General features: G+C 44.7%; 1 protein-coding gene across 4 annotated transcripts in view; it reads right to left on the bottom strand.

Annotated features, from left to right (window-relative positions):
• The window catches only part of TIAM2 (TIAM Rac1 associated GEF 2), a 174,637-nt gene extending 160,705 nt beyond the window's left edge, over window positions 1–13,932 (bottom strand). For 3 of the 4 annotated variants that reach the window (XM_080389779.1, XM_080389783.1, XM_080389780.1), the window contains exon 1: window positions 13,788–13,928. The gene's annotated coding sequence lies outside the window, so the exon portion shown is untranslated. Of the gene's footprint in view, window positions 1–13,787 lie in introns of all 4 variants that reach the window. The other variant, XM_080389784.1, reaches the window with a different exon arrangement.
• Window positions 13,933–23,472: the final 9,540 nt, after the last annotated feature.

Genomic DNA, 23,472 nt, shown 5'->3' with positions numbered 1-23,472 from the left:
TACTGAAACAACACCCTGAACACACTTTGACCTATTTTGCTGCTAAAGAAGTCGAACAGAAAGCACCTTGAGCTCGATTACCTGCTGCCAGCTGGGGGTGAGGGGTATGAGACTCAACGGGTGCTGCCACACGAGCATACCCGGGCTGGGAAGCGGGGAAACTGCAAGAGCAGGGAGCCGGCCAGGAAAGCTCTCAATATTCGATGGTGACCTGCACCAGCAGGGAAGGGCTACAAGCCTTGCTGCCCAAGGACTAGGCAAGGGCCCGGGCTGGCAGCCACCCCAGTGGCACTGAAGGGCACAAGACATTACACGAAGGGCAGTTTCCAGGTTGGGCAGCACATGTCCCACACAGCACAGCCCTGCTCTGCTCCCTGGCCCCATCATGCAAAGTCACATCCAAAGCCTGGGAAGAAAACAGGCTATCACTGCAACTCCCGATGGACAAAGCTGCTGTCCTCTGGCAAGGGGAGCAGCCCAAGTCACACACCTAGATGGGGAAGACTAGGGGAAGCTGACACTGCCTGGGACACACTGATGGGGCCAGAGTGGCTTTCCTAGCCCAGGCAGCGAAGCATAGGAGCCACCACCTCCACCCCTACAGTATCTCCCCACCCCAATGCAATCAGCACAAGCACGACCCATCGCTCACGTGGACACATCACCAGCCCACATCAATGATTTATTTTCCTGCCCGAGATCCTTTCTGCCCCCCAAGACCACACAGCAATCCCCAGCAGCGTTGACATAAGCTCTCCGCACACCTTATCCTACTCCTCTCCCTCTGGGTGGGAGACAGGACAATGGAACTACACTTAATCAGCACTCTCTTGTTAATCTTCTGAAGACAAGCTTAAATGACGTGTTTTGGAGGTTTGGGTGAGGAGGTTCCCCCCACTTTAAAACAAACTTTATTCCAGTCAGCAGTGGTTCATCCTAACTTTTCCTGCTGCTTACTGTGCAGCCAATACTTGCCCACCACCTGCATACACACTGGCTTTTCCACAGAGACTAGTCAGGAGCTGAGATGCCATGGGGAAATCTGCAGAGAAGAGATCTGTAAAAGTTGTATGCAAACCGTGAACAGAGTTAGAAGAGGCATTCACCCTCACCATCTCTTAGGGAGAGGAAGAACACATCTTCCCTCCTGTTTTCCACGTACAGCACTATGCCTTCTGCTGCCTAACCAGCAGAGACAACTGTTGAACCAAGGACCTAGGTAACTAAGTCAAGTAAAACTCTTCCCTCCAGACACCATGGAGGTAGCTGTTTCATGCAAGTCATCCAAGTAGGAAGCCCCATGGGAAAACCTTCAGTGCCATCACTCTGTTAGAGCCCTTCCCTGCAGCTGCTCAGCTAACAGAGCCATGCAAATCCTGAGCAGATGCACATTTTGCATCATTTGAATCCTGGCTTCAACAAAATGCCCTTGAACAATTCGACTCCTGATGAGGACGACCTCAATGCAACTTTCCACTGTAGAGCTAAAGAGGTCTCCTTAGCATCTCTTCTTCCTCGGGTCATCTGGCAACTGTTCCCAGAGGAACCTGCAGCGTGCTGTCCAAGTACAGCTGAAGCACACAGGCGCTAAAGCACAAAATAGTTAGCCATGAACACCAGAAAAAATGCTTATACCATTGTATCTTTCTCCAAAAGCTCTCTCCAAGCCAGACCAAGGTATCAGGAGAAACAAAGGAGCCCTCAGTTGCATATGGGGAAGGGAGTGATTGCATCAGTTCAAAAGCTTCACCTGTCCTAACCTTCCCGCATGGAAACGCTGCTTCCATGCAGCTTTATACTGCAGACTGCCGAGCCTACGGGTACAAGGCTCAGAAAAGAAGGCTTGATGGAGAACATGAAACACAGTCCAGAAAAGATCTTTTGGCATTTTGGACTTAGATGGCCACCAAATCATGAACTAATTGCTTCTTCCTCTTAATATTTCTACACAAGTGAGGCAAGCTTTGGAAGGTTTAAAAAAGAAAAAAAATCAATTAACAAACTCAAAGGCAGTCAAAGAGACGCAATATACTAAAAGATGCCAGTTTCCTTTCATCAAAGATGCAAATTTACAGGATATGTCTATAGGTTATGATGCCGACAGGTTCAAACTTGTTCTGAACAGACACAAGGAATCCCTGCCCACACTCGGAGATAACCAAAAGACTTTTGAACACTTTTAGCATGGCTCTGGGCCAAACTAATAAACTCCGCTGAGCCGCAGGGACATCACCTTTAGCTCTGTGCCATTACCTTGGGCTGGGCACATGCTGGCAGTGTTCACAGTGCTTTGTGCTGGCTCAAAACATGGGCAGAGCTCATTCCTGGCTGCCTTCACCGCAAGACACAGAGGGAGCTGCCGTCACGCTCACAGCCTTGTCTTCAAGCCCTGACTTCAATCTTGGGGCCACCCATACCCATTACCTGCATTATCAACCTAACAAAAAACATTTCAGGCCAGTTTTTGACTCAAGCGTCAATGTTTTGACACGGAAACAAAGTTTTTCACCGGAAGGTGATGAAAGGAGTTGAAATGAGAATCCAACTAAACCAATACACTTCACTGTAGCTTTGAACTACACCACTTCACAGCAGCTTTTCTATTGAAAATTAGGAATTTGCACATTTGCACGAGACTTCAACAAAACAGCATTTTTATTCAAGTGTTTCTTTAGAAATACTTCCTCAACCCTCCAAACAGCACGTCTGTTCAGTGGCTTGGAGGGGGAGCAGATGAGGGGATGATGAGACACAGTTTAGAGTGGGTAGAGCTGCCAGGCTTCTATCCAGCTCCAAGACTTACAGACTTTGAAAGCCCTTGCGTCTGGTCTTTGACTCAAAAATGACATCTCTACAGACAGACACAGGGGTACGGGACTGTAAAACCAAAGCATATTTTCTTAACACTGCTCCAGAAATATCCTCTGCTAAACGTGTAACAGACGCATGTTCCTCATTAAAAAAAGTGTTGCTATACATTATGTCTTGGCTGTAGACAGATTCTGGCAAAGCCTGATACACTGTGGACATATAATTCATGTGTATAGTATGTGAATTCTGTACACTGCTGCTCAACCTGCTAAGGTCCTGTTGTGGATCTTGGGCCATGGAAATGGGAGCAAAGGGAGAAAGATAGATGTGGAGGACCAGTGTGAGGCTGATCCTGTAACTGAGAAAACAGCAAAGCTTTTGGACTTACTTTTCCTGACACCACCCCCAAGCACCCAGCTTCTATTCCCAAGTGTCACAAACTGGAAAAGCAGCACCAATTCCAGATACCTTTCTTTGAGAGGAAAAAGAAATCACCACTCCATGGTGACCATTTTGTTCCTTGAGTCATCTCTCGCCTTTTGTTGAAATTTAGCTTTTGGTTTCTTGGAAAGGTGGGTCCCAATGATGAATAACAAAAATTTTTTGGCTGATTGGTGCTTAAAAGCAGCCCGTGCTAAGCATAACTGTAATCCACAGGGAGACCCTCAGTTTTATTCCTTGCCTGGTATTCAGACTTCCATTTAATTACTGGTTACTTAGATTTATAGGCAGATTTGCTAAAAACAGTGACTCTCTGTGTGCAGACAATAACCTTTTGATGGGTATGGTAGTAAAACTGAAATTCCTATGTAAACAGGACCAAATTTTAAAAGTAGCTGGTGTAGCACTCTAATGAAATTGGCAGCACTGTGTGGGTACTTTGTCTTGGAGAATGCTAAATGGTGCATAGCCAGCATTTGCTCCATAAACTGTCAAACAAGAGAACCGCAACTGTTCAGTGATTTGTTTTTCTAATGTAGTTCTCCGCTATGGGAAATGTCTTTTCCATGACCAAATGTAGAAGCTGTCAGGATCCAAAAGAAATAGAGGGGAGAAAGATGATGTCTAGAAGGTATCACCCAACAGAGAAAAAAGGTGAAGGAAAACATTTCTCAAAGACCCAGGTTTCGTAGCATTATAAAAAAGCACAATGCTTTAAGGATGCTATTGTTAATTGTCGAGCATCAATTATGCTACTACAACACTCAAATCTTTTCTTTCATTAGGCAGTACTGATGATAATATTGTTGTGTACCTCAACAGGAAGATTAAACAATAACAGAGTCACCTGGTAACTTCCTTGAGGACTTTCTACTGCCTCACAAAATGAAGCAGGCTTCATCACTTTAGAAAGGTAGAAAATACTTAACACCCACATTTCATTACAGAAGAAACAAACACTCTGCAAGGAAGTGATACCGGAGCTACACCTCAGCAAATAAAGCAGTACATGAGCACTGGTCCCAGGTTTCCTATTTTGTTCTACATTCCTTTCATTTTATTGCATTTTAGGCTCATGTCAGTACCACAGACCACCAAAAAAAAAAAAAGTAGCTTTGTTCATAACAACAGAGGGTAGGTAAAAAAGTTAAAAGTCTTTACTACTGATAAAAGGATGCCAGGTCAGAGTTTTAAAAGCAACCAATATGGACTGACTTTATTTCAGATAGGTGCTCTGGTGAAGTCTCTCAGTGATAGAGAAAACAGCATAGCTCTCCTTTTTCTTACTTTTGTTTGCACCAGACAGAAAGAAAGAAAAAAATAAAACACTGATTTCATCATCTGAATTCAAGCCTCATCTGACCTGGTCCTTAAGAAGACACATTGTAGTTAAGTATTAACGATGGCTGTTAAGGGATTCTGGAGAAGTAGTCAGATACACAATATTTTTACTGGGGTTCAAGCATCCGCAATATTCAGTAAAAGAATCAAGGCGACCATGAGCAGACTGTAGGACTCCTCTGTACGTGTAGATACTTCCCAATGGTGCAATTGTAGCTGTTAATTAGGCCTTGCTGATATCTATTACATACTTTCAAGTAGCTGATAGAACAGTTAGTTGCCTGCTACCCTACAATTTCCCTGCCTGCTGCCAGCCTAGGAACTGGTTGATCATAACAACAGCAAAGGTAGGACGGGACTACTACTGTCAGGGATTTGAGAGCTATTAGCGATAATATGTCAACTACAACAAATCTGCTCAACAAGAAGGGAGTGTCAACAGACATCAGTAGCCTTCATCGCAACTGCTGAGAATGAAAGTTTGTATCATTTTATGTCCCTGAAATGTCAACTCAATTGCAAATATAAAAATAACAGTTTCATCACTTTGCTAGTCATAAGGCAAATTTTAATAACCTTAGTAATGTGCTGACCTTGACCTGGCTTGAGACAAGTAAGTCTCAGACACAGAGAAAACCAGAAGCCTACGGAGTAATTACAAAAAATAAAAATCACAGCCATGTTATGACATGCTAAAACCTTGTTCAATTCCTATTACCAATTGCAATCTATACTCTCCTTGGGGGACGTATCTAGACTAAGCTGCCTAATAGCAGCACCTTCTTTTATTGAATGTCCAGTGCATTACTGGCACTATATAAAAAGATAAACCTTAGAGAGGGAAGAGCATTGTGAGTGTTGTGCAGGTATTTCCCTTTATTGCTGTTAATTACTGGATTGTGATACAACTTAAAAATTGGTTCTCTACTTCAGAACTCCAGCAGCCCAATGCACTTAGTTAAGGCAAAGGTTTTTTTTACTTTCAGCAACAAAAAATTATATTCTTACTAAATAAAAAAATACAAAGGGAATGGGAAAGATTCACAGCAAGACCATGAATATAAGGTCATGAAAACCCAAACAAAGAGGGAGTTTAAAAAAAAAAAAAAAGTCAGGATGAGTACTTACACTATCACTAAAAAAAAAAAGAACCTTATAATTGTTTGTAACAGCTTTTCAGGTGCTATTTGTGCTTTGTGGTAATGAAAGCGCATAATAGCACTTAGCACCATTTGACATTTTTCCATATGCAAATAACCTTATAGGGACAATATGCCAAATGGGGACCACAGTTAATGTGGATAAATAGCTACACTGAAATCACTGTTGTCAGGTGACACTGATTTATTTTGTCAGTGAAAACGAATCTGAAGCACGCAGCACTGTATCTGTTCCACCATCGGTTTCCGGCTTCAGCACCAGTACCACCACAACTGGAACTTCAAAGCTTGCATCCAAGGTGTGATGCTGTTAAATGAGCGAATCTGTTCCTCCCACAGAAATAACAACTGCTGTCATTTTTGAGAATCAAAATGTTAGAAAAACTCACTGGACTTCCAGTGACAATATGCTCTCTTGTTTGGCATACAGCAGAGTAGAAATTTCCTTCCCTTTTAACACTTTCCTCAAAAGCTGATGCAGACTCGGAAGACAACAGGGAGAACAAAAAGCAGGGGCAGGCATCTCCCATGTACGCTGTTCTTCCACCAGCCAGCCTAATACGACAGACAACTAGAGTGGACTATATCTGATACATTCGTTTGGCAACTGGAAAGGAAAGCTCATGGAAGGGGAACCCCTTCAGACTGGATCTGATTATGCCTCCTGGTGAGAAGGAGGAGGGAGGCGAACATCGGCCTGCACATAACTTGAGTGGAAGAAGTGTGAGGATCAAATTAGTAAGAGCCCTCGTAACACAATGAGAATGACTTTAGAAAGTTCACATTCAGACCAAGTCAAATCCAGCATAGGCATGTATTCATTGATGATTTCAACCTAATTAATTTAGACTGAAAATGCCTGAAACTAAACAATGTGTTACTTAACTGAAAACTTGAACATCTTTAAGCAAATATCTTCCCCCTCAAGAGCTGATAAAGAGGAATATATACAAAGTATTTTGGTTCAAATAAAACATTCCTGTTGGTTTAAAACCACAGAAAAAAAAGTAGATTATTTTAACAGTTTCATTTTTCAAACAAGATGCCTTGCAGTCAGTTGGTAAAACTTGAAAGTTTGTAATTACTTAACAAGCTTTGTATTCCAAACAATCGTATCTTAATGGTTCGAGTTTCTCTTCTTTCTGCTGTTGTATATACAATGATCACACAAGTTAATTATAGGGGGTTAACACTGCCAAGTAGCTCACACTAAAATTGCGATGTAGTTCTATCAGAAATCATGACAATTATATACTCATTACTGGTACCAGTACCACGTTCAAGTGCGATCTCTCTGTATGTATGGCCAGGTCGCATCTATGGGTGGTCAAGGTAAAATTTGCACCAGCTGGGCTAAAGGCACACCCTGTGGTGGGGGCACGGCTACACCAACAGTGGCTCCAGATCCAGGACGCAGTCTTTCCGCAGTAGACTGGTTTCTTGAACTAGAATGAGAGGTCAATGTCCTATTTTTATAGAGCTGCATTTACTGTTTCCTTTTAAAAGCTGTTTTATTAATATTGTGGTGTATCACAAAGGAATGATACATAAAAGAATGATAATTCTGCACACAGCTAATGCACATAAGAGATACTGGTTTTAAGAGCATTTTCAAGTGACTAATATGAAAACAAAACAGCAATTTAAACTTTACAGCATCAACTGAAGATGACATTTCGGCATGTAAGTATCCAAACCCTTCACAGTGTCCCTATAGAACACGTCTGTAACTCTCATTTTTATACTCAGAGAAGATGCACAGAGCTTTTTGAATGACGATGATGCAATCTAAATGATTTAATTAGAATAATATGCTCTAGTCCTTGGCCACTCTCTTGCTATAAAGTAGGAATTTCCTCTGGGCAGGCACTGCACACAAGCCAAGCTGCAACTGCTTTTCCCAGCTTCAAAAAGTGTAGTTTTATTTCCCATTCCTGTGAGACACCAGAAGGGTCTGCTAACTTCTTTGACATGTTTCCTTTCTTCTTTAAGTCTTAAATCCATCCTAACAGTACAAGGAAAACAGAAGCAGTTGGTACCATGATACAGAGTTTAAAACACTAATAAGAGCTACTGAAAAGCACGCACGTTTGCACTACCTTCTGATTTACTTTTCAAATCAAAACTAGAAGTCCATTTCTTCTCCCAGGTTGTTTTTATCCTTTGTAATTAAGAGACTTGAAAATCTGAATCTCTCTTTTTTCTGAGAAAGGCATGGAAGAAAAAAAGACAGGATAGACCCTATTGCCACCCCAAATGTATCTCAGACTCTATACTTTGTGAAGATTGTTTTCTCCAAAACCCACACCAATTAAAAAAAATAATTAAAGCAGAAAAATATTTTATACACACTTTCCTCTACAGTGCTTAAATATTGACAGTGACAAAGTTACATTCAACATGTTTCAGTTCCAAAAAGCAGTAAAGAAAAAAAATGAGCAGCAAGAAGTTTTCCTGCTTTTAATTTTTATTAATGATTCAGAGAAATTAATTTCTTTACATAAATGGGAAAAAGTTGCTGACTTGAGTGAACAACAAACTTCTGCAACTGACTTCAGTGGAGCCCCAATTAATATCCTCAAAGCGAACGTCTGTCTTCTCCTTCCTAACTGCAGATAAGAAGTTCACTTCTAAATTGCATCCTAGAGACATTTGGCTAAAACTATTTTCCTTCAGGCAAAAAGTAAACATCTATAAACATTTTATACTAACACTGCAAAGCAAAAAAACAGACTAAGCCCTATTAACATGCGCTTTTTTTTTTCCCTTCGTCGCATTTATAAGAAACAGGCAGCGATGCACGCCACAAAGCTGGGATCTAATCAGACACAGTAAGGCCCTGTCTAGACAGGCAAAAGTTATTACAATCAGTTAGCGTGGTTGAAGAACTCCATTAAGATGCAGGCCAGCAAGTAGGAAACGACATTAGCAAACGACGCAGCACAACTAGGCGATGAGGCAGCCAAGGGGCATTCTGGTACCTTCAAAACCAAGACTCTTCACCTCATTGGCACACTGGCACATCGTAGCAATGCTCCTTCATCACTATCGAGTTTGACAGACTACAGACATGTGAGCAGCAGGAGACTAACTCTACAGGTCTCTGACCCAGCCACACAAGGAAAAGGTAAGCAAAGAGGAGTCAGGATGCTACTCCATGATGCTGTGCCCAGGCATAAGCTGACCCAGTCCCAACAGCAAGGTACCAAATGCCCACAACAGAGAAGACACTGTTTATGCAGCAGGTGAGCACCTGGTGAGGGTTTTATTCTCACCCTTCATCCCTTGGAATGATATCACTTCTGTTTGCAGAGAAACATGCTTCCCTCATGTTTGGGATATAAGCACATACATCCTAGAAATAAGAAACCCTGTACTAAAGAAGAAAGAAAAAACAAAACTAGACAAACGATGAAAGCAATGAAAAATTAAAGATGAGTGATAAGAACTACATCTAAAGCAAAACAAACTTGTTTCCTCTGCTGTGATCTTCCCCATGACCTCAAAACTTAAGGCTTCTCAGTATCATAGAACCATAGAATGGTTTGGGTTGAAAGGGACCTTAAAGATCATCTGGTTCCAATCCCCTGCCATGGGCTGGGACACCTTCCACTAGACCAGGTTGCTCAAAGCCCCATCCAGCCTGGCCTTGAACACTTCCAGGGATGGGGCATCCACAGCTGCTCTGGGCAACCTGTTCCAGTGCCTCACCACCCTCACAGTAAAGAATTCCTTCCTTCTATCTAATCTAAATCTACCCTCTTTCAGTCTAAAGCCATTCCCCTTGTCCTGTCACTACATGCCCTTGTAAAAAGTCCCTCCACAGCTTTCTTGCAGGCCCCCTTTAGGTACTGGAAGGCTGCCGTAAGGTCTCCCTGGAGCCTTCTCCTCCACAGGCTGAACAATCTGGAGGTATCACCTATTTGCTTTGCAAGCTGCATATCACAGCATATTTGATTCAGTGGCAAATGTGATAAAACAAGAGTAATAAATGGGCTGCCTGTGCTTTTGTTTTATTACTCTTTTTAAAATAATTGATTTTGAAGTAAAGAAATAAACAGACAATTCTAAAGAGAGAAAAGAGGCAGTGAGGTCACCTAGGAAATTGTTATCTCAATGTCTATAGACAGTAGGAGCACTTCTAATTCTAGACATGCCACCATTTAATCATGGCCCACAAGAAATAGAAGCAAAGCCCAGAAAAGTCCTCATATTTTAATTACCACCAACAGTAAAACCTATTTTCAGCTATGCTATCCCAAGCAACAAACTACAAGCTTTACAACTGCTATTAAAGGCCTCACAAACCATTTGCTGAAGAAGAGTAAGCATATACTTCTGTGGTTACACAATACAACACATGCACTTTGGGGAGGGGAGAGGAAGCTATAAACTATCCACAGTCCACCAGGGAAAATCTTTTCGTCTTTGAATCAAGAACAGGCTTCATAATAAATTCCTTTGCTATTGTATTATATAATCTCATCGGTAGCATTTGTCCAAACTTTTCCAGTGCATTACTTTGTGTCACTGCAATTTACTTTATAGAGGGGGAAATAAATCCCACAGAGAATTTGAGAGTATACACGGAAACAGTTGCAACTTTTCTATTACCATTATTATTATTATAATTATTATTTCCATTATTATTTTTCATGTTCAGAAGCCATGCACTTCACTTTGGCACCATTAGAATCTCACATTTGGCTCTAAATGCTACATACAGCAACGCTGCCAATCTATAAGGCTGTTCCACGGCAGCATGAAGGATCCCTATTAAAGTGCCTATGCACTATCAGACTCAAGGTCCGAGTTGAATTTGTCACTGCAAATGTGAGCAGACAGCGCAGTTTGCTCACTAGTGCAGTCAGTGGGCAGGGCACCCACATCACCCTCTGCAGGCATCTCACTGAGGGCGAGTAGTGAAGCAGGTCTTCAGCAGCGCTTGGTGGTAACGCCAGCAGCTAAGCATGGAAGAGCTCAGATCTGCCTAACAAATGCAGGTTTTGGAAGCACATCTGCTATTACAAACTGACAAACAAAAAGCAGTCCTTCAACCGACTCCGTGTCAGCCCCACCATGAGCTGCACTGTGGCCCAAGGGGAAGAGTGCCCAGATGCCAGAAACCAATACCATCAAGCTCTGCATGCAAACATACGGCCTACCTCTCTTCTGTAGGTAACAAGTAATAAGAACTAATTATCATTTGCACTTGCAACAACAGTTATTACTTCCAGATAGTCAGAATACTTACAGTACAGATCTAACATGAGATGGTGAGTGCTCCCCAGGACCTGAGCACCAAATTAACACCTTTTGCAATAAGGGGAATGGAAGGAGCAGCACCACTACCAACATCATCTAAACTACATTGCCATGAAAAGGGGGAGTCTCACAGCACTCTCCATCCCTGGCCATGGATTTCCACCTCCTGCCTTCAGGCCATGCTATTACAAGTGTCGAAACAGGAGCAGTTCAGTCAGTATACTGATGGGTTTTTTCAATGGTGAGCACTAATTCTCAGCCTGATCACTGACTTGATCTGACTCACACCCACTAGAGCCAGTGCAAGTAATGTGTTGGGATGGTCTAACGATGAAGGGACAGGACAGATTCCCCACCTGCTGCTGCAGTAAAGACTTTGCTGCTTTATGCTGGGAACCAGTTTCTACTTTTCAGCCAGCTCCAGGATTGAGAAACACACAGAGCTTATTTCACCTGGCGGGATCAGCACCCATTCCTGTCACAAGCCCATGTGATAATTACTTATTACTACAAGTGTCATCACAGCCTGTAAAACTTCTGGCTCACCCTGAGCATTAAGTATAAGACAGACCCTGCAAAGAACAGCACAAACCAGTAAGAGCTTACAAGCTCACATGCTTTTTATAAAACCCTGCACATTGTGCTGCACTATCTACAGTGTTCAGTGTTGTCCAAAGCAACAATTATGCAAACACTTGGGCACTTGCTTAATTTTTCTGTTACAAATTACTCCATTACACTTAATGGATTAATTTGCAAAGGCTCAATTTTACCCAGGGAGGGAAGGCTCCTGAGGCTACATGCAGAATCACTGGACTGGCTCCCAGGGGAGGCAGGGAGGGGGAGAGGCAGCTGGGAGTGCATGCAGTCACACTGCAGCTCCACAAGCACTTTTGGCAGCAACATCAAGTTTTGCCAGCTTAAAAAAAGAGCAAGCCTACCTTCTCCACACCCTCTTTCCTCTTCTCTTACCCCCCAGTGAACCAAATCATGGAACCGTTCCAGGTTAAAATTAAATCTGGTTTTTAGAATTTAAAATTAAATCAGTGCCTAGATCCAGTTCACCGCAGGGCAGCATAAGCGTTTGTGCTGGTATGAATGGGGAAAAGAGGCAGAGGTAGGCAGGGGCTGCTAGGGCAACACGAGGCTGTGTCAACTTAAGCCACCCAAAGCACAATCGTATTCTGACACTGTAGTTTCAGCCTTGCTACACTCATCTGACTGTCACTGACAGCGGAGCAGCAAGGGTGGTCCTCCCCTTCCCCCCCACACCTCCCTGCCCTCTCCCCATTACACTGGGGCTCAGCAGCTCTCCCAGACCCTCGCTTGGGAAGCCAAAGCTGCAAAAAAGTCCTGCAAAAAAACCTCTGGGGTCGGGTTAGGGTTTTGCTACATTGGCTCCCAGAGCCGGCTTTCCACAGGGTCTGATGAGGGTGCGATGGGACCGCAGCAGCTCATCCCAGTGCAATAACAGTCAGAGCAAGCTGTCTGTCTTTTCTCCAATCACAGAGCGCAAGCCTCTCCAGGACCAGCCAACACTTCCCACTGGGACGGGACCAGTCACAAAAGTAAACCCAAATGCATCGAGAAATATTTGCAGATCGTAAGTTTCACTCATGCCAAAAACATAAAAGCACATTATTGTAAGTTCAGTTAGATAAAAAAAGGTCATACAAAGTACTGGTTTCCTTTCACATTCTTTGCATTTACAAAGATCCCAATGGTTCCAGTGGGATTTTCTTGTATAGCTTTACCAAAAGCTGATTAGAGAAAACGACCATTAATCCTGCTGTTAACTTAAAACAAAATGTTAAATTAATTTCAGTGGGAGCTCTGGATGCATAGGGAACCCAGCGTGGCACCCTTGGATTCATACACGCAGCTCTCTTGGGAAATGACAAGAGCCCTGCGGACATATAAAAAGGGAGAATTTACTCCATGTTATTAAAACTCGGTACAAAGATCATCGAACCGTCTTCACCAGACTTAAAACTATTCCCACAAACCTGACCTTTTGAAACTGTCATTGTTCACTACAACGTTTCCCTTTCCACCCCTTCCTTGGAAAGCTCACACACACACACACACACACACACACACATCATCATCATCTTTAGACCCAGACCTGTGACAGCAAATCTTTTCCATTTTGCTACAATTTTGCTCTGTGTTTTTTCAAACTGCTGCTGAGCCCTGTGTCGCAACCACCACCTCCCTCTGACGGAGCACGGCTCCCCGGTAAATACCCATCAAAGAGCCGGGCACACGCGTGTGGCAGCCGCCGAACCCGTTGCGGGGGCCCGGGGGGCCGCTGTCCCGCCTGTCGCTGACGGGCACCGGCCGCAGCAGCCGGGGCGGGGAGGGCGCCCGGAGCCGGGACGCCGGCGGCAGCCGCTGCCCGCTCGCTGCCGGGCTGCGCGGAGCCGCCCCCGCTGCGCATCCCGCGGCGCCCAGGGCCAGGCTCCCCCGGCCAGCGCGGAACCCTGCGCGCCCGCGGCTCTTTGTTCGGCGGCGCCAGAGGCCGGGGCTGCCGCGCCCCGCGGAGCCGGTCAGGACGCGGCTCAGCCCCGGGGCCGCCGCCGGCGAGACCCGGCGGACGGAGCGCCGGGAGCCCGCGGAGCCGGGCGACGGCCGACCCCCCGTCCCGCGGCCGCGGAGCCCCCCGCTGCCGGCCACGGGGGTAAGCAGCAGAGGGCACCTTTCACCGCAGACAGACCGACCCGCCGTATCTCCCGCCAGGGGCTGGCACCCGGCTGCCCCCCGCCTTACCTGTCCGCGGGTGCGGAGCGCCGCAGCCCCGAGGACTTTCTCTCCGCGGCGCGCTCGGCTCCCGGCGGCGAACTTTCTGCCTCTACTTCGCTCCGTGCACGGACGGCGGCGCCTCTCCCCCTCCCTCCCTCCCGTCGGGGGCGGCGGCCCGGAGCGCGGCCTGACCCCGCCCCGCCGCTCCGCCGTGCCCGGCCGGCAGCGCCGAGCGCCCGCCCGTCGGTGCCGAGCGGCGGGGCCTGCGGGTACGGGCTGGCAGGTGTGCCCGCCCCGGGGGTGCCCTGGGGGGGCGGGGGGCGTTCACCTGTACCCGCCGGGACCCCGCAAGGGCAGGCAAAGGGCGCAGGACCCGGGCGTTGCCGCCCCATCCCCCTCCGTTTGCCTGGGCGAAGCCTCCCGTCCTTTAGTCTTCGTTTATTTACAAACTTAGTGCAAGTTGCCTACCCGGTTAATACAGCAGCAGGAGAAATTAACCCCGAGAGAAACCTCACACCTCTTGGGTTTTCCCACACACAGGTGTTTAATGGAAAATAAACCACCTGGGAAACCTCTGCTTCTCAGAGGGGCTTGCCTCCCCACAGGGTGACCTGCGAAGGGAAGGGCTCTGGTGGCCGGGTGGCAGCGATCTGGGAGTGCTGGGGCAGGCCACCGCTGCTGTGCAGCCAAGTTGTAAGAGCACTGAGGAGCAGTCACTCCACCTGCAATCGTCTGCTGCGTTCGGTTCTTCTGATGCATTTATTGCTACTCCTGCACTGTGCAAGCGCAGCTCACTTGCACATTTTATGATGTAATTAAGCTTTGTTACGTTGGTAGTCCTGTCATTCTCTCCCCAGGGCAGTTCCAAGCTTGGGGAGAAGGGCTTTATTTTGGGATAGTCTGTTGTAGTTTTTTTCCCCCTGACAATTTTTGTTTGGCTTTATTTTGGTTTGTTTACTGATCTTCAGTTGAAAAAACACCTACTTTTAGTACATACCTGCTCTACTGTGCATCTGAGCTCTTATCCTGCAACAAGGCCTGACTGCAGTCACCCCGCTCCAGATTGCTCACCCGGCGTACATAACAGGAGAAAGGCAAGAGTGTAAAGGAACAGCGCATTCCTCATCAAAAGACTAGATCAAAAAATGTTCTTTGCCACGGAGAGTGGCATGATGAACATTGTGGTGGTCCTTTATTCCTCAGCTAGTTTGTGCCACAGCTGGCCCTTAAACTCTTGTCTCCTCCCCAGGCAGGCTATACCCTATCTGCAGAGAGGTCCACTGCATCAGAGTAGCAAAACTGAGTGAAAGTGAACCCGTACGGGAGGCTGAAGTGAGCAGCAGAGGACATATGTTCACAGTAGCCTCAGCTTCTCAGACAGTATTCTGTGTTAGTTGAAGTTTTCTGCTGGCTTCATGCCTGCAATTTCATTTCTGTAATCTAGTGAGAGATGGAGTCATCAGAATCATAGTCAGTCAGGAGAGAAGAGACTCTCCGGGCCAACAAGTGCTTTCTGTCAGAAAAAAACACCTATGCATAGTAGGACACCTAAGTGTATTGTCAGTGAAGGACACTGCCAGCACTCCTGCCGTACAGACTAGCTTAGCCAACTGTGTTTATGACATTTCAATGAAGAAACCTGTGCAGTGACTATGAACTCTTTAAATATAAAGCACTAAATAGTTTTAAGGCTAAAATGAGTGGCATCTCCCACTGCTGTGGTTTCTTCTACTGATCTTGCAGAGAGCATTTCAGCAAGATGTACTGGCTAGAGAACTAGGAATATACCTTACTGATGGGATGAAGCAGAGGAGCATTGCAAAACTACTAGAGCATAAGCATTTTTTTTATGTGAAAAAGAAATCAGTCAAAAATCAGGCTTTTTCATTGTGTTTAAGGTAAATCATTCAGAAAAAAAAGAGGTAGACTTTCCAACACAGGGTGGAAGGAGTCTGCTGAAGGTTATGCAGAGGAGCCATCTGCACCGTGTTCTGGTTTAACCAACATCTCTGTGAACAGGGGTGTCTGTTGCATAATTAGGACATTTAATTTAGGATTGGGGTGTTCACCCTATTCCAGATCACCTTCTCCCTGGGGATGGCTTTACTCCTTTATATGCCTGTAATTAGAGTATTGCTTTGCCTGTGTGCAACACCTCTCAATAAAGACTCTAGGGACAGACTTTCAGCTGGTGTCCATGGTGTCAGCTCTATGTGCTGCGCAGGTAGATAGAGCACAACAGACCAACAGACCCATGGAGAGCTGTTGGAAACAATCAATGGCAGGACTGCTAATATGACATATGAAAAAGTCATATGAAAAGTCATATGGAAGCCCTTAAAAACTATTTGTTCTTCAACAGCTAGCCTTTGAACTTTCAGGATCATGCCAGGGTTGTGTTTTCAATTTATTTCTCACAGGCCTGAGAGCTAACTACTTACTTTTAAAAAGAAATGGAAGCTTGAAATTGTCTCATATTCAAATGACCTCTGGAACCAGGGATTTAAAAACAAACTGAATATCATTAAAAATAACAATGTGGTGTTGGTAGCACCACCAAAGTGGTGATGGAGGCATTAATACCCACTGAGCCCCACACCTTTGTTCTGCTGTAATAGACTATGTTTATAGTAAACTCATATAAGTAGTAAATCCAGTTTGTAGTTTACTCCAGAGAGGAAAATCTTTGTCTGCAAAGTGCTGAACCAGTTGCCTATCAAAAGACACAAGAAAGAGTCATACTAGAAACTTTCACCTGCTGTCACGAATAAAGCTATTTTCACCATTAAATGCTACATACTGTAAATTTACTCTTAAGACCACCATTAAAATTCTTGAAAACATTCCAAAATAGTATGTCCTTTTCCGACTCACACATTATGATGTTTTGCAGTCTCAGGCCCTGTCCTTACATCATGACTCACACAAGCAAAACATCTATTGAAGTAAATGGGAATTAGGCAGAAAAAAAGATAGAGATGGGCGAAAATCAAAACAGGAATAGAAACACTCTGGTCTTTTAAGGCAATTTGGTTCCTCATATGCACTCAAAGTTTTCTGCTCAGAGCTTAGTTCTCATGTGAGATTACCGAAGGACTTCTGATGGGCCTTCACCGGGCGGTATCCTGGCTAAGCAGGCTTTAGCAAACACCATCTGTGGCTGTTCCTCGTGCATACCAGGTTCCCAAGGTACACAATAAAGTGTGCTTTTTTTTGTAAGAATATTCCGTTCCCCCTTTGCCCTCTCTATTCCTTGGTTTTCCCTCTGAAGGAACCATTGCATTAGATGTTTCCTCAATCTTAAACACTTTAATCCTTCTCCTTTTGGTTTGCTGTGGAACAGCATGTCTGACTGAGCCAGTGCTTGTGTGGATTTTCTCTCAGTGGTTGGTGTTCCTGCTTGTCCTCCATGTGTGTCTCTCTCTGCCTTTTAAGTAGTGAAATCCTTTATCTGTCCCCTCCTGACCTCCCTGCACGTCTGGCTTCTGGGCGTCTGCTTTACTTCTGTTCTTTGCTCTCCGGCAGCCGTCCGTGTTCCATCCGGCCGCAGCAGCTGGTCATCATTTGGTCTACTTCTGCCTGTTCCCGTGGGCGCTCCTGGGACCTGCATCCCCAGCACAAGGGGTACAAACTCTGTAGCTGGCCATTCCCTAAATTTTATTTCATAAAGTCACGGTGTTCTGCAAGCCAGGAGTAGATATGTGGGATTCCTTCTATCCCTCCTGCTCTTCTCATCAATACAGTATGGAAGCACACAGACAATTTCTAGGTCTCTCATTGGAAAATTACATATATGATGCGAATCATCAGATGGTCAATGCTATATATCCACTTTCTTTCAGCATGTTTAATCAAACACAGTGTTTAAGAGTATTTGTCTGCAATTAAGACACATTTTCACTGAGGGTAAATTAGTAAAGGTAAACTGAAGAATATGAAAACAATTTTCTTCTGCTCTTTGCATGCACACACATGCACACACGCGCACACACACACACAAACATACCTGGGGAAAAGTGCCTACCTCCCATAGGTAACCAAACCAGCGTTTTGGCTTCTGTGCCCCCTCTGCTGGCTGGCCTTTATGCATCTGTATTAACAAAGGTACTTCAAAAAGTTGTATTGGAATTCTTGACGATGCTGGCACATTAACAAAACTAGCCACACTAATAAAACTACTGCAAAGGGCAAGTAACTTCACCAGTCCTGCAGAATTATTTTCTCCAAATATATATTCAAGCTCAAACTATTTTTAAAATGTTAAGTCAAGAGATTTCCGAAGCTGACAGTGCAATGTAAAAATTCCTAAGGAGCATCCTCAAAACACAGATGTGTGTGGGTGGGATGTTGTATTAATCCATTTGTAATTTCCAATTTGTTGATGTAAAAACTTTCTCCTTTTTGTATTTTTCCCCATCAAAAACAAATTATGAAATCTTACTTATCACTCTCTGTATACTGTATAGGTAAAAAGATACACATATGTCATTATTTTGATCTTATGCATTGAAACTTTTAAGGGAAAATGGAATTTAAAAAATAAATCATGAAAAAGTGCAGAAAGATAAAATTAAGTATTTGATACAAGCAGAAGTATATAGAGAGGAAAACAGACAAAGCCATGAAACGTAGATAACAGTTCCATTAGAGCCATGCTTAGTATCTGGAAGCCTATACTGAAACCTGCACTGAAAACTGGTCTCATTGACATCAGTGGGACTGGGATTTACCAACCAGAAGCTTTCAGCGGGAAGGCAAAGCCATTTAAATCATGTCTGAACCCCAGAGGAACCACAAGTTTCAGGACAGGTGTGGAAAGGGACCGCAGCTGACCTAGCTGCAGGGCTGGGAGGGCTAGTGAGTAACATCCGCACATCTTTGAAGCTATAAGAAGTCAAGCTGGAACAATTTGATAGAAAAAAAGAGCTTGTCCCGCTCAACAAGTAGTTTTTATTAATTACTAAAAAATAAGTTATGTATTGTTCACAGAATCACAGCATGGTCAGGGTTGGAAGGCACCTCTGGAGATCACCTAGTCCAACTCCCTGCTAAAGCAGGTTCACCTACAGCAGGTTGTAGTTCCGAACATCATGTCCAGGCAGGTTTTGAACATCTCCAGAGAAGGAGACTCCACAGCCTCTCTGGGCAGCCTGTTCCTGTGCTCTGTCACCCTCAAAGCAGAGAAGTTTTCCCTCATATTCAGATGGAGCTGCCTGTGTTGCAGTTTGTGCCTGTTGCCCCTTGTCCAGCCACTGGGCACTGCTGAAAAAAGCTGGGCCCCATCCTCTTGACACCTGTCCTCAAGATACTTGTAGACAAGATCCCCTCTCAGTCTTCTCTTCTGCAGGCTAAACAGGCCCAGTTCTCTCAGCCTTTCCTCACAAGGGAGCTGCTCCAGTCCCCTCATCATCTTCACAGCCCTCTGCTGGACCTTCTTCAGTAGTTCCCTGTCTCTCTTCCACTGGGGAGCCCAGACCTAGTAGTTCCCAGTTCAAATAGCTGAAGAACAGTTTAATTAAACATGTTACATGGAAAGAACTAAAGGTGTCTGCCTTTAAAAAGACATAATTATAGGGAGCTGTTCTGCAGCTTCAATACTTTAAAAACAGCGGAAAAGTATAGAATGGAAAGAGGAAGCTGATGGATTCAAAGAGAAAATGAGCAGCAAAGATCCAGGCTCCCTAAACCTCCCTTGTTCATGCACCCATGCAAAACGGACCTCAGACAAGGCTCATGGCCATGGCACCATTCTCAGAGAATATTTGCATGTGACTAGGCATCTGGGACTGTATCACTGTAAGACAAAGCCATTTCTTTGCATTGACACTGCAAATGAAAGCAATGACCTCGTGCTCTTTAAAATAATCAATAGATGGGCTAACTTCTGCTGAACTTCATTTAAAGCCTCCTGCTGTTCCCGCAAGCATCATCCACCACCCCCCCAGCCCCACACACACCGGGCTGTATGCACAGCTTGCCACCTGGCCTGTATTACTGCAGAGCCCCTGTTTTGTTAATGCATGCAAATAATAGAAAAACAAAAATATTTCCTCTGTGCTTTAGTCATTGCGCCGGCCTGGACGGTCACGGAGCAGTGTGCGTGGAGCCTTTTACAGTGCCCCCCAGTTGGCATGCCCTCCCCCAGCTGGGAGAGGCTTGCCAGGGTCCCCCTCTCAAACCCCCGCCGCCTGCACACAAAATGCCCTGGCCAAAGTCTTACGAACCAGTGCTCCAAGGCCAATCTGGGATGCTAGCATTTTTCTGGTGTGTCAAATCACCCTTAGAAGCCCTTGTCTGAAGCCTGTAAAGCCAATGCAGTTTTATATTGATTTGAATCAGATTCATCTTAAGCCCAAAGAGGAACATTTCTTTTCAGGAATGAGTGTTACAAGTGCACCTTCTGTTTGTCCTGTTAGGTGCTAACAGGGGGAGAAGATAAGGCAATGGGTGGCCTCTGGAAAACACAAAGTCATGCCTAATTTCACAGTTTTCAAAAGCTCTACTTAAAAGCTGCCTGTGTGTGAGGCAAAGCCAGGCCCCTCTGCTCCCTGAAGATTTCACTTAGAGATACCAGTTTCACTTGGAGATACCACAACTTTGGGTTTTAGCACATACTTACATTCTCAAAACATTGATGGGGAGATGACTGATGGGACTCCATATCAAAGTCTTTCTCAAGCTTTTATCATGTTTGGACATTATAATTTTTCAAGTCAGGAGTGGCAAACTGACCAGGACTGCTGACACACACCCTCTCGCCTAACCGAAATGAGACCAACACTCCTGCTGGCACTGATACCATCACTAGTACAAAAGATACTGCAGTCACAAGGTATCTTATCTTCCACAGCAGGGTGTTTACAGACTCTCCACTTGCCTTATTGTATTAGCACATGACAACCTGCAAGACAGCTCCTAAAAGGGACTGTGCTCTCCATCACTGCTTGTAGGTGTCAGCATTTAGTTTCTGTGCTTGTTCTGGTCTTTTCTTCTATTGATTCCTGGTGTTGCAGCGGGCAGTATATAAACTCAGTTCTCCTGTGAACTTATTAGCCCCTTACTACTAGGAAAATGAAAAGGGTAATCTCCCCTTTCTCCCTTGGTAGCAGCAGACATGACTCCAAACAGAATGAGGGGCCAGATTTATTATACAGTAAGATGATACTTTTTTAATACATTAACTTAATAAAACAAGTATGCTGTTTAAAGGAACTTTTGCATTTGTACTTTCTTCCTTGCAATTTCAGAGCTGTATATATTATCATCTGTAAAGAAAGCAATGTCATATGACTGATGTTGCAGATGAGTTTTCCTCTGAGTCCTCAATAGGTGTCAAAGCATGTTTAACGTATTAGTTAAAATACCTAATCAGTTCTTTCTTTAAAATATCTTTCTTCATGTAGACATGGTTTTGTAAACTGACTAAAACAAGGTCTTACTTCATACAATCAACACTATCTGGCCCAGAGTTTTGGCATGAATTTTGAGGCACAGTAAAAATTATATTATCACTCATTTCCATGGTTTTCATTCCCCCTTCCTGTCTGTCCCAGCATTCACACTGATGGCAGAACCAGGCAGCTGTGACTTGATTTTTACATTGATTCACTGCTGGCTCAAAAAAACAAGGGTGTGTTCTAATTAGGTTCCAGGTTTTAATAGACCAAAGCATGTCCCTACGTGTTGTCTTGAACCAAGATGTCATCCAGAGTCCAGACCTTAACTGCCAAAATAAGCCTTGGTGTGCACACAGTTTCTTTGGAGGCCTCTTATTCAAACACTAACTGTCCCTGAACTTCATTAGCGTGTGAAATGCAAAAAGCAGGAAAAGTGTCGTGCAAACTCTGACCGCTTGTACATGCGAAGTAGAAGGCTGTGTCATCTCAAAAAGCTAATGGTTACTTAGAAAAGTAAAAAAAAAAAAACAAAAAACAAACCCCAAACACCCAGGCCTGATACAGACATGAGTTAAGGGATGTAAGACTGCACATATTAAAGGACTTTCAGATAAGCTGCGTGTCCTAGCTTGACCTAGTATACATGACTGAACTTTTTCCTGGAACAGGCAAATTATGCTATTGCTTTTTCTTATGTACTGTAGCATTTGGACTCATGGAGCTGCCCAGAAGTGACTTATTTCTTCTGTTTGCCAGCAGCTGCTCCGGAAGAGTTCTTGAGCAGAGAAAGGGCCAGCATCACGTGTCTGAGAGGCAGGCTGGTATCCCTTTACATAATAAGCCTGTACCACTGAATCCCAGACCACAAGATTCTGCAGCAGGCAGATTTTTCATAATTAGATCCTGACGAGGAACAGAGCCTTTAAAAAGGTTGTGCTAGTCTGTGCTGTTGCTTTGCAGGACAAGCAAGCATGGAGCACAAGGGTCTAGTTGTGTGTGACCCACGAATCCATCTTTTACTGATACACACCAGGCAATCCAAAATTAAGGCAGAGACCCAATATTTCTGGTCCTCCATTTTAGGTTCATGCTGTGATTTTAGGCCTTTTGAGGGCTGGCAAAAGACAGACTGGCTGGTTTAGCTGTTTCCCTCCCTTCTTAGGGATTTTATAGGGGTTTTCATCACCATGAAATCTGAGTGTCTATTTCCTTTTTTATTTTCAGAGGAAGAGGTGGGCATGTGGATAATTCTGGTGGAAAGTCTGATGCAGTCCCTGCCAGCACAAGCACTTCCTAGAGGAAGGAGCTGGCAGGAGACAAGGGCTGACAGTAGGTTCAAAGAGGAGTGTTTGGTAGGAAACTAGGAGCAAGCTGGAAGCCGCAGCCAATGCTGTAATTAGAGCACATCCTGAGCAGCGGCAGTGGATCACACTTAGGACCACAAATGAAGGCCCTGTGAACATGGCAGAGATGACACTCCATGGCACTGACCACTTGTGCTAGGTGACGTGATCCTTTTTGCACATCAGTCCTCACTTGAAGGGGGTAGTTTTGCACAGAACGACTCACAGCCCACACTTGCCAGATAATTGCACCTTCAGCGTCTGAGTGAGGAGGAGGAGCTGGTAGGAGAGCAGTCCCCAGGAGTTCAGGAGGGAGGGTCCTGCTAGGCTGTCGACCTTTGGTAGGCAACTGCCTGTTATCTTCCCCTTAGGTTCACTGAGCTTCCTTTGCCAGGTTTTTGTCTCCTTTGCTAGTTCATTTCTCTGTCAATTAGAAACCTTTGAATAACCAGGTTACAGGCATTCATTATCAGTTCATATTTATTTCTTCTGGAGTATGCATTCCAGATTAAATTTCTTTTCTGGCATTTTCCTTCTCACCTATTCACATACAGCAAACATATCCCTCCTCAGAGAGAAGGTTCTGAACTTTGGGAGAAGTTTTTCTCCCCATTCTGAAAAAGATCAGCATTGCCATGAAAGCGCAGCTTGCTTGTCCTCCTGCCGTGGTAGAAGTGAGCATTGCTACCCTGTCTGACATTCCAGCAGAGCTACCCCAAGGCTGAGTGAACATTTTGGGCCACTTTGAGGGCTTGTTGATGAGAAGGCAGGTCACTGCTCCTACGCTTGACAAAGGGCTTGGTGAGCACCAAGCATACCCAGAGGGACATTAGATAAGTGCAATGTCTGGCCAGAGAGAGGGAGGCTGAAGCCAAGCATGCGTGACTTTTGAAGACAGAAGACAAAGCAAGGACAATTCTACATGGGGTGTGTTTTACTTGAGTCTGGACTGTGTGAATGAGAGGAGAACCT

This window comes from Falco punctatus (genome assembly GCF_963210335.1).
Source record: "Falco punctatus genome assembly, chromosome: 5".
Lineage (NCBI taxonomy): Eukaryota > Metazoa > Chordata > Aves > Falconiformes > Falconidae > Falco > Falco punctatus.
This window is presented reverse-complemented; position numbering and strand designations above follow the sequence as displayed.